Source organism: Ranitomeya variabilis, chromosome 1, assembly GCF_051348905.1.
Source record: "Ranitomeya variabilis isolate aRanVar5 chromosome 1, aRanVar5.hap1, whole genome shotgun sequence".
NCBI lineage: Eukaryota > Metazoa > Chordata > Amphibia > Anura > Dendrobatidae > Ranitomeya > Ranitomeya variabilis.
Window position 1 is genome coordinate 624,812,617 of NC_135232.1, and position 18,156 is coordinate 624,830,772.

Below are 18,156 nucleotides of genomic sequence, written 5' to 3' on the forward strand. Positions count from 1 at the left end.
CTGTCATTCAAAACACGTCCACTCATTTTGGTGTTTAGTCCCAAAATGGAGGATGGAAGAAGAAAAGGGTTGGACAAGGAAATGACATCATTTTTTTTTTTTTTTTTCCCCCCACTGCAGTAAACTTTATTTCTGTCAAACACAGACAATCTGCAGACAAAACTGCATCAAAAAACGCACTAAAAAACGCACTAAAAAACGCACTAAAAACGCACCAAAAACGCAACAAAAACGCACCAAAAAACGCACCTGCGTTTTCTGCAGAGACCTGCAGTTTCAGTCAGGAAAAAAAAAGGATGGAAATCCTGAACATGTGAACATAGCCTTACACCTTCCCACTTTTATTTTGGGCCACCTACTCTGAGCAGTATTTTGGCATTTTGTTGGATTACATTATTAAAACGGTTGATACTACAGTCAATTGGGGAAAAAAGAAGTCTAAAAAGAAGTCAGTTCCAGAGTAGTATGGAGTAATACAAAGGGTATTACACTCTAAGGGATGGTACTGTCTTTATAATTCCTTTAATGATAGATGATGTATTACGTACAGTGGGGCAAAAAAGTATTTAGTCATTCAGCAATAGTGCAAGTTCCACCACTTAAAAAGATGAGAGGCATCTGTAATTTACATCATAGGTAGACCTCAACTATGGGAGACAAACTGAGAAAAAAAATCCAGAAAATCACATTGTCTGTTTTTTTTATCATTTTATTTGCATATTATGGTGGAAAATAAGTATTTGGTCATAAACAAAATTTCATCTCAATACTTTGTAATATATCCTTTGTTGGCAATGACGGAGGTCAAACGTTTTCTGTAAGTCTTCACAAGGTTGCCACACACTGTTGTTGGTATGTTGGCCCATTCCTCCATGCAGATCTCTTCTAGAGCAATGATGTTTTTGGCTTTTCGCTTGGCAACACGGACTTTCAACTCCCTCCAAAGGTTTTCTATAGGGTTGAGATCTGGAGACTGGCTAGGCCACTCCAGGACCTTGAAATGCTTCTTACGAAGCCACTCCTTCGTTGCCCTGGCGATGTGCTTTGGATCATTGTCATGTTGAAAGACCCAGCCACGTTTCATCTTCAATGCCCTTGCTGATGGAAGGAGGTTTGCACTCAAAATCTCACGATACATGGCCCCATTCATTCTTTCATGTACCCGGATCAGTCATCCTGGCCCCTTTGCAGAGAAACAGCCCCAAAGCATGATGTTTCCACCACCATGCTTTACAGTAGGTATGGTGTTTGATCGATGCAACTCAGTATTCTTTTTCCTCCAAACATGACAAGTTGTGTTTCTTCCAAGCAGTTCCAGTTTGGTTTCATCAGACCATAGGACATTCTCCCAAAACTCCTCTGGATCATCCAAATGCTCTCTAGCAAACTTCAGACGGGCCCGGACATGTACTGGCTTAAGCAGTGGGACACGTCTGGCACTGCAGGATCTGAGTCCATGGTGGCGTAGTGTGTTACTTATGGTAGGCCTTGTTACATTGGTCCCAGCTCTCTGCAGTTCATTCACTAAGTCCCCCCGCGTGGTTCTGGGATTTTTGCTCACCGTTCTTGTGATCATTCTGACCCCACGGGGTGGGATTTTGCGTGGAGCCCCAGATCGAGGGAGATTATCAGTGGTCTTGAATGTCTTCCATTTTCTAATTATTGCTCCCACTGTTGATTTCTTCACTCCAAGCTGGTTGGCTATTGCAGATTCAGTCTTCCCAGCCTGGTGCAGGGCTACAATTTTGTTTCTGGTGTCCTTTGACAGCTCTTTGGTCTTCACCATCGTGGAGTTTGGAGTCAGACTGTTTGAGGTTGTGCACAGGTGTCTTTTTATACTGATAACAAGTTTAAACAGGTGCCATTACTACAGGTAATGAGTGGAGGAAAGAGGAGACTCTTAAAGAAGAAGTTACAGGTCTGTGAGAGCCAGAAATCTTGATTGTTTGTTTCTGACCAAATACTTATTTTCCACCATAATATGCAAATAAAATGATAAAAAAACAGACAATGTGATTTTCTGGATTTTTATTTCTCAGTTTGTCTCCCATAGTTGAGGTCTACCTATGATGTAAATTACAGACGCCTCTCATCTTTTTAAGTGGTGGAACTTGCACTATTGCTGAATGACTAAATACTTTTTTGCCCCACTGTAGTGATGAGCGAACGTGCTCGCCACTATTCGGTACTCGCCCGAGTATCACTATGCTTGGTGTACTCGGCAAGCAGCGAGCATATCCGGGATTATTCGGCGGTAACTGGTGTCTCCATCCAGCCTTTTTGGTGGACTTTAGAGATCCAATCACGGTGCAGAGATTGTCTGACAGGCCATGAAATGCCGCAGCCATCTTTGTTGTGGTCGTGCAGTGATTGGCTTGGCCGCACAGCAAAATCTCGAGTATACGAGACCTGGCGCCGCCCTGCTCGCCACATTCAGCTCTGGATTCAGTGAGAGTAGGGAGAGCTGCTGCTGAGATAGGGTCAGAATCGTGGTTTTTAGAGGTAGTGTAGGTCTGCAACCTTTACATCCACAACTCCTGAGAAACCAACAGTCCTTTTTAGGGCTAATTCGTGGGTCCCGATATTGCAGCGCTAGGCAGGCAGGGCACCGCATATCCACATTAGTGCAAGGGCTGCAGGCACTGTATGTGTGTCCATTGCTCCCACTGCATCCTTCTCAAAGCTCCATAACTGCCTGCTGCAGCTTATTTACTATATACCAATTTTTTTTTCCAAAAATTCACCCCCCAAAAAAATATACAGTCTATTCTGTCAGACTGAGGCCTGTTGAAAAATCATATTTTGTCAGGCATACATAGCATAGTTGTGTGTGCTACCCTCGTGCCACTTTTTTTGGGGGGGTATTTTAAATTCACTGAAAAAGGCCTCATATATCTGCGTGCTCCACCTTTGGGCATTGTAGGCTGGTGTACTTATTTTTTGGCTGTCTTATACTCAAATTCTATACAGCACTATTTAGCATAAATAAAAATTCAAACGCCACAGATTTGCCAGTGTGGTATTTCTGTGAGAGCCCTCATATATCTCTGTGCTCCAAGTTTGGGCATTGTACTACGGTGTACTTATTTTTTGGCTATCTGTTACTCAAATTCTATGCAGCACTATTTAGCATAAAAAAAATTCAAAGGCTTCAAGTGGGGAAAGATGAGATCGCATGTAGAGCTGCCCAAAGCTTTGACCAGCCCCGGTCACATGAAGGCGATGGTGGGAAAGTGTCACAAGAGGTGGACGATGATGAGACACAATTGCCAGAAAGTCAGGAGGAGGAGCAGGGTGCGGATGTGGAAGACGAGGTGGTGGATGACATAGTGACTGACCCAACCTGGCAGGAGGACATGCATAGCGAGGACAGCAGCACAAATGGGGAAGGAGGCATATCCCCCCCAACAAGCAGGAAGAAGCAGTGTGGTGGCCACAGACAGAAGGCATGCATCCGTTCCTAGTAACACCAACATGAGAGAAGTAGCCATTCCAACTGTTAGAACTTCACGAGTCTGGTTATTTTTTAAAAACTCTGCCGATAACCCCAAACAGGCCATTTGCAGCACCTGCCATGCCCGCATCAGCAGGGGTAGCAAAACAACCAGCCTGACCACCACCAGCATGATCAGGCACATGCAAGCAAACCACCCGACTTTGTGGGCCGAATCCCAGGCTCCAGGACCACTGCCTGCTGGTCACACCACTGCTTCTTCCACTGTTTTGCGTAGAAGCCAATCCCCAGTACACCGTGCATGTGAAGATGCCTCTAGCCCTGCACCTGTTGTGGCCCACAGTCAAGCAGCACCATCAGCAAGCCCGTCCATGTCCTTGTCCCAGCACAGCGTTCAGTTGCCTATAACCCAGTCTTTCGAACGCAAGCGGAAATACCCAGCCAACACCCCACAGGCCACAGTTCTCAATTCTAATATTTCTCTTCTGCTTGTGCTAGAAATGCTGCCTTTTAGGCTTGCTGAGGCAGAAGCTTTCCGCAACGTGATGGCAGCGGCCGTCCCAAGGTATTCGGTCCCCAGTCGCCACTATTTCTCCCAGTGTGCCGTACCGGCATTACACAAGCATGTGTCCCACAACATTACCCGTGCCCTCAACAATGCTGTTACAGGGAAAGTCCACCTAACGACGGACACGTGGACAAGTGCTTGTGGGCAGGGACAGTACATCTCAATCACGGCACACTGGGTTAACATAGTGGAAGCCAGGACTCAGTCGGACCTTGGGATGGAACACATCCTCCCCACGCCAAGGATTGCTGGCCCTACGTCAATCAGGGTTGCCCCCACCGTCTACAGCTCCTGCACCACCTCCTGCTCTTCTTCATCCTCCATCTATGAAATCAACACATCAGTCAGAAGCTGGAAGCACTGCAGCACTGTCTCAGCCAAGCGGCAACAGGCTGTGCTGAAGATAGTCTGCATAGGTGACAAACCGCACAATGCAGAAGAGTTGTGGACAGCGCTGAAATAACAGTCAGATGCTTGGATGACACTGCTGAACCTACAACCAGGCATGGTCGTGTGTGACAACGGCCGTAACCTGGTGGAGGCTCTGAGGCAAGCGAGCTCACACACGAACCTTGCTTGGCCCATGTGCTTAACCTCGTGGTTCAACGTTTTCTAAAAAGCTACCTGGAGCTGCCGGATCTGCTAGGGAAAGTGCGCCATCTGTCTGCCCATTTTAGAAAGTAAGCTACAGCTTCAGCCACCCTTGCTGTGCTTCAGCAGTGTTTTCAGCTTCTAGATCACCGACTGTTGTGTGATGTCCCCACGCGCTGGAACTCTACTCTGCATATGTTGGAAAGGATTTTTGAGCAGAAGAGGGCAGTTTTTGACTACCAACATCAATAAGGCCGTCGAATTTCAGGTCAGACTCCACACATAAGACCTCAGGAGTGGATATGGATGTCAGACATATGTAACATCCTCCAAAACTTTGAGGACTGCACCAAGATGGTGAGCGGTGATGGCGCCATAATTAGCATCACCATACCACTTCTCAGCATTCTGAAAACCTCTCTGCTCACAAAGAGGATGCATTGCAGGCGGAGCAGGAGGACATGGAGCAAGGATTCGGAAACATACAGGGGGATTACACTCAGCCCAGCCTCATGTCTTCTCAACGTGGATTGGTAGGCAATGAGGAGGAGGAGGAGGAAGAACAGGAGCTACTGTCATGCGCTATAGAAAGTACAACAAACACATTTGTATTAGCTTCTGTTCAGTGGGGATGGCCTGAGGACATTGAGGAGGAGGAGGAGGAGGATTAGGAGGAGGAGGACAGCATGGTCAGTCATCCTGTTGGTGTGGACACGGAAGTCTTGCCTGTTAGCAGTCTGGCACACATGGCTGACTTTATGTTGTGCTGCATTTCACGTGACCCTTGGATTATCAAAATTTTGGGTGACCCTCATTACTGGTTGGTGAACCTTCTAGACCCATGCTACATGGAGAACTTTCAATCTCTTCTGCCTGAGGCAGAGAGGTGTACTAAAATGTTGCAGTACCAGAGGGCCCTTGTATCGGTATTAGTTAGAAAATTCCCATGTGAGAACGCTGGCAGCAGACGTCAGAGTTTGTTGTACAACCAAGGAGTCCAAGCGAGAGAGACAGAAGTACAATTCAGCTCAGGCAGGAGAACAATAGCCAAGTTCTGGGACAATTTTCTCAGACCCTCCCATCGTGGCGACACAGAGGCAAGGGTTGCTGTGACAAGAAGTGAAATGTTGGGGAAGATGGTGAGGGAGTACCTTGCAAATCGTACAAATGTCCTCCGTGATTCCTCTGTGCCTTTTAATTATTGGGCATCCAAGCTGGACACGTGGCATGAACTGGCTCTGTACGCCTTGGAGGTCCTGGCCTGCCCTGCTGCTATCGTTCTGTCAGAGAGGGTTTTTAGTGCCGCTGGTGGAATTATAACAGAAAAGCGCATCCGCCTGTCAACTGAAAATGCTGACAGGCTGACTCTTATAAAAATGAACAAGTCCTGGATTGGGAAAGACTTCTGTACAACACCAAGTGAAAACAGCGAAACATAACCTCAAATACATTCTTTCTTTTAGGGAGGTGTATTCTCATGCACCTGTTCACAACCACACATGGGTATACACTTCCACATGTGGTCTGTTTGTTGTTATCCTCCTCCTTATCCTCATCCTCATCATCCAGAACCACTAGATGACCAGGGTGAACGTGCTCTGTACAGTTATAGGCTGGTGATTTTTGGGCATGGGGGTGTAATAATTATAGGGGATAACTCAGGAGACTCTTTGCGTGGAACAAGACAAGTACAGGACACAGTTTTATTAGTGGTAAAGTCTATATTATCACACGGTGATTCAAACAGGTGCAGAGAGAAACTCAAGTCCACAACACTTGGTGCAAATAATAAACACAGCTTAGCAGTCTATAGGAAACTTCAGAGGAAAATGCAATCAAGCAGAAAGTCTATGAAGCACAGTTATTCTTGAGGATACTTGACACGAATAAATCCTTGTCTTAGTCCAGGCAAAGATAGATATGCTTATAAGGCAGTTCAAATAATATCTTAGCACAACCAGGGAGGCCTGGTTAATAGTCTAAGGTTATTGCAAAGCAGCAACAGCTTACATGACCAGCAAATGCAGATGGAAGTAAACACGAGCAGCAGATGAAGGAGGATTACTGGAAACTTGTGTATGCAGCAGGAACTCAGAGCAGAGAAGCAGGATCACCACACAGGTTCACAGGAGCAGGTGTATAGCCAGGGAGTAATCAGAGGTCAGGACCTGGATGCAAGGCAGAATACTCTAGCACAGATTGAAAGCTGGGGTGGAGTTTTATAGCAGGAGACACAGTGCACATGAGACCAAAGACGCCATCTTGGAAAAGGGCAGTAATGCACAAAAGGTAAAAAATGTTCAGAGTCCTGACAGGGGGCTGTGAAGGCAATATTTTATTTTGTAAAAACAGAACCCCACATTAGGGAATTGGGCATTACATTGGGCCTACTTCTTAAGTCTGTCTCCTGCATTGTGTCATTTAACTGCCGCTAGATGACCAGGGTGAACGTGCTCAGAACTGTTATAGGCCGGTGAATTTTGGGCAAGGGACCTGCGATGGCACTAGTCTATTTTTAGAAAACTTAACCCCATTGGGGAATTGTTTGTCAGATCATGCACTGCATTTCAAGTTTAAGAGACGCACACCACTACATTGGGAATAATAATAATTAACTCTGTCTCCTGCAATGTGCCCTTTAACTGCCACTAGATCACCAGGGTGTACGTGCTTTGTACTGTTATAGTCTGGTGAATTTTGGGCAAGGGGCCTGCGATGGCACTAGACGATTTTTAGAAAAGGTAACCCCTCTGGGGAATTGTTTGGCAGATCATGCACTGCATTACAAGTTTAAGAGACACACACCACTACATTGGGCCTAATTCTTAACTCTGTCTCCTGCAATGTGTCCTTTAACTGCCACTAGATCACCAGGGTGATCATGCTTTGTACTGTTATAGGCCTGTGAATTTTGGGCAAGGGGCCTGCGATGGAACTAGTCTATTTTTAAAAAAGGTTACCCCACTGGGGAACTGTTTGGCAGATCATGCACTGCATTACAAGTCTCGGAGGCACACACCGCTACATTGGGCCTAATTCTTAACTCTGTCTCTTGCAATGTGTCCTTTAACTGCCACTAGATCAACAGGGTGAATGTGCTCTGTACAGTGCATTTTGGGCAAAGGGGCTGTGATGGCACACTTTTATTTAAAAAAAAGGACAACACATTGGGGAATTGGGCATGACATAACTTTGGGCCTACTTTTTAACTCGGTCTCCTGCAATCTGTCCTGTTCCTGCCAGTAGATCACCAGGGTGAACGTGCTCTGTACGGTGCATTTTGACCAAGGGGGCTGGGATGGCACTATTTTATTTAAAAAAAAAGGACAACACATTGGGGAATTGGGCCTGAAATAACTTTGGGCTTACTTCTTAACTCTGTCTCCTGCAATCTGTCCTGTTCCTGCCAGGAGATTACCAGGGTGAATGTGCTCTGTATGGTGCATTTTGGCCAAGGGGGCTGTGATGGCACTCTTTTATTAAAAAAAAAAGGACAATACATTGGGGAATTGGGCCTGAAATAACTTTGGGCTTACTTCTTAACTCTGTCTCCGGCAATCTGTCCTGTACCTGTCAGTAGATCACCAGGGTGAATGTGCTCTGTACGGTTATTGGCCGGTGAATTTTTGGCAAGGGGCCTGCGATGGCACTAGTATCTTTTTAAAAACGGTACCCCACATTGGTGAAACCACATCCTTGTTGGCAAAGACTTCATAACAATTCTGTACCTTAAAGAGCTCCCCTAAAAAGCTCCTTTTTGTGTTGCCTGGTTGCTCACATTGGACACAATACACTTCATATAAATTTGATAAAGCAATGCTGTTAGTTTGGCTCAGTAGTTCATTACACATATTTCTTTGTCGACTACATTAGTTTCTCTCCGTGAGAGCCATAACTTTGGCTGCCTCAAATGTACAAATGGCAAATATACAAATGGCGATTTGTAAACGAGATTTAAATACTGTATACCGAATGCATTCAGACAATCACATAGCTGCATTTCTTGTAAAACATTTACAGATGTGACAGGCAATGCTCATAGTGACACAATCTTGATAAATGTTTGTTTATTCACTTGACAAACAGTTCTAAGCCTCTATATGTTTGCTGTTTGTCATTGTAAAACATTAAGTTTTACTGAAATTATGCCGGTGGTGGTTTGATCTAAATCCTTGTGGTTTTTATTTTCTAGGGGTTTAAGGCACGTCATCTGATGAGTCCATGATATCTCAGTTTCAGCCAACCTTGAAAAGTTGCCACTTGAAGGTCTGGGTGAAATTAGAGTTACTACATAGTGTAAATCACTATATAAAACCAGAAAAACATGACTAAGACAGATGCAAAAACTGGGGTACCTGTACATGTACAGTGTGCTGATACCTGCATAATTGGGGACCCCCATGCAGTGTAGGTAATCTCCCAGGGGTTCTCTGTCTTGGTGTTGCTTCTCTGATATTAGAGACGGATGATGTTTAAAAGCCTCTTGGTGATGATCTAAGTATACTGTATGTAGTTAATCTTCATATATACGTATAATCACTATATTTATTTAGTTTTTATATGTACTTATTAACCTGTGTGTGTTAACCCCTTCCCGACCTTTGATGCATACGCTGCATCATGAAAGTCGGTGCCAATCCGACCTGTGACGCAGCGTATGCGTCATGGAGGGATCGCGTCCCTGCAGATCGGGTGAAAGGGTTAACTCCAATTTCACCCGATCTGCAGGGACAGGGGGAGTGGTGCTTCAGGCCAGGGGGGGTGGCTTCACCCCCTCGTGGCTACGATCGCTCTGATTGGCTGTTGAAAGTGAAACTGCCAATCAGAGCGATTTGTAATATTTCACCCCAAAAAACGGTGAAATATTACAATCCAGCCATGGCCGATGCTGCAATATCATCGGCCATGGCTGGAAAACCTAATCTGTACCCCCCCACACCCACCGATTTCCTCCCCAGTCCTCCGTTATGTGGTCCGCCCCCCTAAGTGGTCCTGTCCGCTCCCCCCGTCGTCCTGTCCGCTGCCCCTGTGCTCCGGTCCCCCCCCCGTGATCCGATCACCCCCCTCATACTTACCGGGCCTCCCGGTGTCGGTCCGTCTTCTCCATGGGCGCCGCCATCTTCCAAAAAGGCGGGCGCATACGCAGTACGCCCGCCGAATCTGCCGGCCGGCAGATTCGTTTCAGATATATTTTGATCACTGCGATATAGCCTATCACAGTGATCAAAATAAAAAAAATAGTAAATGACCCCCCCCCTTTATCACCCCCATAGGTAGAGACAATAATAAAAATAAATAAAATATTTTTTTTCTTTTTCTACTAGGGTTAGGGTTAGAACTAGGGTTAGAACTAGGGTTAGGGGTAGGGTTAGGGTTAGGGGTAGGGTTAGGGGTAGGGTTAGGGGTTGGGTTAGGGTTAGGGGTAGGGTTAGGGGTAAGGTTAGGGTAAGGGCATGTGCACACAGTGCGGATTTGGCTGCGAATCCGCAGCGGATTGGCCGTGGATCCACAGCGGGTTGGCCGCGGATCCGCAGTGGATTGGCCGCGGATCCGCAATGGATTGGCCGCTGCGAATTCGTAGCAGTTTTCCATCAGGTTTACAGTACCATGTACACCTATGGAAAACCAAATCCGCTGTGCCCATGGTGCGGAAAATACCGTGCGGAAACGCTGTGTTGTATTTTCCGCAGCATGTCAATTTTGTGTGGATTCCGCAGCATTTTACACCTGTTCCTCAATAGGAATCCGCAGGTGAAATCCGCACAAAAAAACACTGGAAATCCGCTGTAAATCCGCAGGTAAAACGCAGTGCCTTTTACCTGCGGAGTTTTAAAAAATGGTGCGGAAAAATCTCACACGAATCCGCAAAGTGGGCACATAGCCTAAGGGTTAGGGTTGGAATTAGAGTTAGGGTTGGAATTAGGGCTAGGGTTGGAAAGAGGATTAAGATTAGGCTTGTGGTTAGGGTTAAGGATAGGGTTAGGGGTGTGTTGGGGTTACAGTTGTGGTTAGGGTTGGGATTAGGGTTAGGATTAGGGTTAGGGTTGGGATTAGGGTTACGGGTGTGTTGGGGTTAGGGTTGTGGTTAGGGGTGTGTTGGGGTTAGGATTGTGATTAGGGTTATGGCTACAGTTGGGATTAGGGTTAGGGGTGTGTTGGGGTTAGTGTTGAAGTTAGAATTGAGGGGTTTCCACTGTTTAGACACATCAGGGGTCTCCAAACGCAACATGGCGCCACCATTGATTCCAGCCAATCTTGTGTTCAAAAAGTCAAATGGTGCTCCCTCCCTTCCAAGCCCCGACGTGCGCCCAAACAGTGGTTTACCCCCACATATGGGGTACCAGCGTACTCAGGACAAACTGGGCAACAACTATTGGGGTCCAATTTCTCCTGTTACCCTTGCGAAAATAAAAAATTACTTGCTAAAACATAATTTTTGAGGAAAGAACAATTATTTTTTATTTTCACGGCTCTGCGTTATAAACTTATGTGAAGCACTTGGGGGTTGAAAGTGCTCACCACACATCTAGATATGTTCCTTGGGGGGTATAGTTTCCAAAATGGGGTCACTTGTGGGGTGTTTCTATTGTTTAGGCACATCAGGGGCTCTGCAAATGCAACGTGACGCCCGCAGACCATTCCATCAAAGTCTGCATTTCAAATGTCACTACTTCCCTTCCGAGCCCTGACGTGCACCCAAACAGTGGTTTACCCCCACATATGGGGTATCAGCGTACTCACAACAAACTGGGAAACAAATATTGGGGTCCAATTTCTCCTGTTACCCTTGTGAAAATAAAAAATTGCTTGCTAAAACATCTTTTTTGAGGAAAGAAAAATGATTTTTTATTTTCACGGCTCTGCGTTGTAAACTTCTGTGACGCACTTTGGGGTTGAACGTGCTCACCACACATCTAGATAAGTTCCTTGGGGGGTCTAGTTTCCAAAATGGGGTCACTTGTGGGGGGTTTCTACTGTTTAGGCACATCAGGGGCTCTGCAAATGTAACATGATGCCCGCAGACCATTCCATCAAAGTCTGCATTCCAAGTCATCACTACTTCCCTTCCGAGCCCCGGCATGTGCCCAAACAGTGGTTTACTCCCACATATGGGGTATCAGCGTACTCAGGAGAAACTGGACAACAACTTTTGGGGTCAAATTTCTCCTGTTACCCTTGGGAAAATAAAAAAATTCTGGGCTAATAAATATTTTTGAGGAAAGAAAACACATTTATTATTTTCACGGCTCTGCGTTATAAACTTCTGTGAAGCACTTGGGGTTCAAAGTGCTCACCACACATCTATATAAGTTCCGTTGGGGGTCTAGTTTCCAAAGTGGGGTCACTTGTGGGGAGTTCCAACTGTTTAGGCACATCAGGGGCTCTGCAAACGCAACGTGACGCCCGCAGAGCATTCCATCAAAGTCTGCATTTCAAAACGTCACTACTTCCCTTCCGAACCCCGACGTGTGCCAAAACAGTGGTTTACCCCCACATATGGGGTATCAGCGTACTCAGGAGAAACTGGACAACAACTTTTGGTGTCCAATTTCTCCTGTTACCCTTGGGAAAATAAAAAATTGTGGGCTAAAAAATCATTTTTGAGAAAAGAAAAATTATTTTTTATTTTCATGGCTCTGCGTTATAAACTTCTGTGAAGCACTTGGGGGTTCCAAGTGCTCACCACACATCTAGATTAGTTCCTTGGGAGGTCTAGTTTCCAAAATGGGGTCACTTGTGTGGGAGCTCTAATGTTTAGGCACACAGGGGCTCTCCAAACGCGACATGGTGTCCGCTAATGATTGAAGCTAATTTTCCATTCAAAAAGCCAAATGGCGTGCCTTCCCTTCTGAGCCCTGCCGTGCGCCCAAACAGTGGTTTACCCCCAAATATGAGGTATCGGCGTACTCAGGAAAAATTGCCCAACAAATTTTAGGATCCATTTTATCCTGTTGCCCATGTGAAAATGAAAAAATTTAGGCTAAAAAAATTTTGTGTGAAAAAAAAGTACTTTTTCATTTTTACGGATCAATTTGTGAAGCACCTGAGGGTTTAAAGAGCTCACTATGCTTGTAGATAAGTTCCTTGGGGGGTCTAGTTTCCACATTGGGGTCACTTGTGGGGGAGCTCCAATGTTTAGGCACACAGGGGCTCTCCAAACCTGACATGGAGCGATGGAGATAATTTTTCATTCAAAAAGTCAAATGGCGCTCCTTCCCTTCCGAGCCTTACCATGTGCCCAAACAGTGGTTTACCCCCACATGTGAGGTATCGGTGTACTCAGGAGAAATTGTCCAACAAATTTTACGATCCATTTTATCCTGTTGCCCATGTGAAAATGAAAAAATTGAGGCTAAAATAATTTTTTTGCGAAAAAAAAGTAGTTTTTCATTTTTACGGATTAATTTGTGAAGTACCTGGGGGTTTAAAGTGCTCACTAGGGTTGAGCGACTTTTATTTTTATAGGATCGGGTCGGGTTTCACGAAACCCGACTTTCTCAAAAGTCGGGTCGAGTGAAATCGGCCGATTCTATAAAAAAGTCGGGGTCGGGGTCGGCCGAAACGCGAAACCCAATGCAGTGCAATAGGATACTATGGTTCCCAGGGTCTCAAGGAGAGGAAACTCTCCTTCAGGCCCTGGGATCCATATTTACGTGTAAAATAAAGAATTAAAATAAAAAAAATTGATATACTCACCCTCTGACGCACCCTGGTAGTAACCGGCATCTTCCGTTCCTAAAAATGGTGCTTGAAAGACCTTTCGAATGCTTCACGGCTTGTGATTGGTCGCGGCGGCCCACGTGACCGCTGAGCGACCAATCACAAGCCGGTGACGTAATTCTCAGGTCCTGTTCTGGTTCTCAGGTACATGAGAATTACGTTACGGCTTGTGATTGGTCGCTGAGCGGTCACGTGGGCCACCGCGACCAATCACAAAGCCGTGACGTCATCGGAAGGTCCTTTACGCGTTCATTCTTAAGAAGGAAGGCTGCCGGAAAGAAGCAGGGCGCGTACGAGGGTGAGTATATACCTAATAGGAATATACTCACCCTTGGCTTCTTTCCGGCAGCCTTCCTTCTTAAGAATGAACGCGTGAAGGACCTTCCGATGACGTCACGGCTTTGTGATTGGTCGCGGCGGCCCACGTGACCGCTCAGCGACCAATCACAAGCCGTGATGTAATTCTCATGTACCTGAGAACCAGAACAGGACCTGAGAATTATGTCACCGGCTTGTGATTGGTCGCTCAGCGGTCACGTGGGCCGCCGCGACCAATCACAAGCCGTGAAGCATTCGAAAGGTCTTTCAAGCGCCATTTTTAGGAACGGAAGATGCCGGTTACCAGCGGCGATGTCCAGGCTGCGTCGGAGAGGTGAGCATATCAATATTTTTTATTTTAATTCTTTATTTTACACTTAAATGTGGATTCTGATACCGATTTCCGATATCGCAAACATATCGGAACTCGGTATCGGAATCCTGATACCAGATTCAGAAGATCGCCGACCTGATGGCCGACCCCACACAGGGGTCGGGTCGGGTTTCATGAAACCCGACTTTGCCAAAAGTCGGCGACTTCTGAAAATGGTCGACCCATTTCTAGATAAGTTCCTTGGGGGTCTAGTTTCCAAAATGGGGTTACTTGTGGGGGAGCTCCAATGTTTAGGCACACGGGGGCTCTCCAAACGTGACATGGTGTCCGCTAAAGATTGGAGCCAATTTTTAATTCAAAAAGTCAAATGGTGCTCCTTCCCTTCCGAGCCTTGCCGTGCGCCCAAACAGTGGTTTACCCCCACATATGAGGTATCTGCGTACTCAGGACAAATTGGACAACAACTTTCGTGGTCCAGTTTCTCCTTTTACCCTTGGGAAAATAAAAAAATTGTTGTGCAAAAGTCATTTTTGTGACTAAAAAGTTAAATGTTAATTTTTTCCTTCCATGTTGCTTCGCGCGTCGGGGCGAGCAGGGGAACACGCCACCACTCTCCATTTGTATATCGGCTGAATCACCAATATCAGGTAATACGCTGAGTGTAATCTGATCTTATAAATAGTATGATGTGTCATGTATTGAATGGATGTTCTGGATAGCGCCATCTTATTCATCAGATTGGATTATAGAATATACCTTTTGCACCAGTCGTGTTAACTCTGTTGCATTGTGGAACGCATGTGCTCCAGCACTTCAGTTATATTTTTCATGCGGTGCCCTTGTGTAGATTTATGCTGGAAACCTATGGGAGCATCACTATAGATATACCCGAATTGGGATATTGAATTTATATATGCATATGCACCTTATATAACCAGCTTGGATAAACAAGAGGACACTGCATACCATGATATTTTGTGTATTCTTTCAGTATATTTCACAATATATATTGGGGTGGTGACCCATTGTTTCCCTGGGTACTCTTTGGATTTTTTGTCCTGTACTTTTTTATCTTTTATATGTTCTAATAAAATTGATTTGTAATGTTGAATAATTTTGGTTCTCTTCTTTGGAGCCTGGGGGAACACCCAACGAGTCTCCTATGTGTGGTTATATAGTATGAAGTGCCAATATTCATTTGGGACAATTGTGGTAGCAATAAAATTGCGTTGTATTGCAAGTATTAGTCTTTTTTAAAGCCGTATCTGAACCTTAGTGTTAAAAACATGGCAAATAAAATTGCAAAATTCTCCTGCAAATAATTGTGCAAAGATGGAACCATCATACCATTACAAAATACGAGTGGATTTTCATGGGCCCATCCAGTATGTTGGTTCCAAGGCCTAATGGGGTCATATGACTATGCAGCAGGGCTGACCTTGCTGCCAATGTGTAAAACAAAGGAGTACAGGAGTACAAAATGCATATTGTGAAGTGGATTTTCATGGGCCCATCCAGTATGTGGGTTCCAAGGCCTAATGGGGTGCATATGACTATGCAGTAGGGCTGGCCTTGCTGCCAATGTGTAAAACGAAGGAGTACGGAGTACAAAATGCATATTGTGAAGTTGATTTTCATGGGCCCATCCAGTATGTGGGTTCCAAGGCGTAATGGGGTGCATATGACTGACTATGCAGCAGGGCTCACCTTCCTGCCTATGTATAAAACAAAGGAGTATGGAGCACAAAATGCATATTGTGAAGTGGATTTTCATGGGCCCATCCAGTATGTGGATTCCTAGGCGTAAGGGGGGGGCATATGAATTGGTAACAGGGCAGGCCTTGCATTCAACGCAACACTTTTTCAGGAGGCCCTCCTGGACATCTTATGAAAGGGGTATTGTGGTGCGTCGTAATTCTTGGCAGCCCATGCACTCACAGCATAGGCTACAACAGCTTAGGAGACCCACTGTTTCATAATGGCCCTTTAAGAAGATTAATGCCCCCCTGATGCACCAGTAAAATTAGGCTCTGTGACTTTAAGAGTCCCTCCTTCATAAATGAAACAAGATGGGTCTGCTTATGTGTCACACACCACATGGCCAGCTAGGGTTGTTAAATGTTACAATGACATTTCCCAGTGAATGCATTTGTAGTGGTTGAAAGCAATGTTAAAGTTGAAAAAAGCTTCAAAAACGCTACGTCTGAACTAAGCCTAAGTGGGAGAGGAAATTTTCGGTCTGGGGTCAATTATTTGGCCTTACAGGCAAGTCATTAACCTGCAAATGATGTATCTTAACATATTTCCCAGCAAAACCCGTTTTGGCTTCGTTTTAGTGTGTTTTTGTTGCACCGGGAAAATGGCATGAATCTTGGAAAAAAAGTGATTAAAGCTGTGAACTAGGAGTCAGGAATGCTGCCAGGGGCAATCCCCATGATGTACCTGTGTCATTTGAGCAGTGTTTCCATCATTTTCAGATGTTTTTAGACCTTAAAAGGACCCCTGGGGGGAATCGCGGTAAAAATACTCCCATAGTCTCCCATATGTGTCTATACACATTGGGCTCGTTGTTCTGGCCGAGTACCCGAGTATTCCAATTTGATCGACCAGAGCAACGAGCACCCGAGCATTTTAGTGCTCCCTCATCACTAGTAATATGTTAAGGATTTCGGAGGAGAAGACATGGAATCTTTGTGGGAACTCCCATCTCTTTGGTCATACAGAACCACAATGAAATTCTCACTTAAAAAACATCAAGAATCAGAGAAATATATAAATGACAGATGAATGTAAAGAAGAAAGAAGGAGAGGAATGAGCTGCAGAGAGAGTAAGAAATGTTATTCTCTGCCTTGTTAGAGCCCATAACAATTAAATACAGTCATGAAAATATATCAGGAAAGGAGGTGAATTACACTGGTCAACAGCATTTTTGGTGCCAAAGATATTTCATCGAATTTAGGGTATTTTTGGGGTGCTGATTCTGAATATGTCATCAGTTTTGCCAGATTGGCTCAAGTTTTTGAGATTTTTGGTATCTTATTTATAGCACTTGTTGGTAAATGCGACGCATCATCTCATTAATTTCTTTGGATTAGTACTTGAACTGAGCAGTTCTCAATATAGTTTTGTGTTAATTAGTGTTCTAAAAGTTTGTTCATAGCTTGATTTTTGCACTAACTTTATGTTGTTGTCTGTTTTCCAGTGAAAAGCATGAACTCATCAAGAAGAAGTTGTCTTAACGATCCAGACTCATTCTGTTACATTTGTGGTGAATACACACTGCCAAAACATAGAAGAAACATAACAGACTTCGTAAAAAAAGTGTATTTTGCCTATTTTGGGTTTATGCTTGGGGACCAAGACAAGTTTTGGGCACCACACATAGTGTGCAAAGCATGTATCGAATTATTATGAAAATGGAGCAAAGGACAAAGAAAAAGCTTCAAATTTGGTGTTCCAATGGTGTGGAGAGAGCCAAAAAATCATCATGATGACTGTTATTTATGGTAAACACAGGTACAGGCACATCTTCACAATGAGGGACAGGCCTTCTTGCAGATTCCATGTTACTCCCATTTTCGTTTCTTATGCTTATTGAATCCTTGCACTTGCACTGCACAGAAATAACAGTCATCATGATGATTTTTTGGCTCTCTCCATGGTCGTCGCCATCTTCCAAAATGGCGGGCGCATGCACAGTGCACCCGCCGAATCTGCCGGCCGGCAGATTCGTTCCATGTACATTTTGATCACTGTGATAAAACCTATCACAGTGATCAAAATAAAAAAATAGTAAATGAACCCCCCTTTATCACCCCCATAGGTTGGGACAATAAAATAAATAAATTATATTTACTTTTATTTTTCCACTAGGGTTAGGGTTATAACTAGGGCTAGGGTTAGAACTAGGGTTAGGGTTAGGGCTAGAGTTAGGGTTAGGGCTAGGGTTAGAATTAGGGTTAGGGTTAGAATCAGGCTATGTGCACACGGTGCAGATTTGGCTGCGGATCCGCAGCAGATTGGCCGCTGCGGATTCGTTGCAGTTTTTGCAGTTTTCCTTCAGGTTTACAGTACCATGTAAACCTATGGAAAACCAAATCCCCTGTGCCCATGGTGCGGAAAATACCCCGTGGAAATGCTGCGTTGTATTTTCTGCAGCATGTCAATTC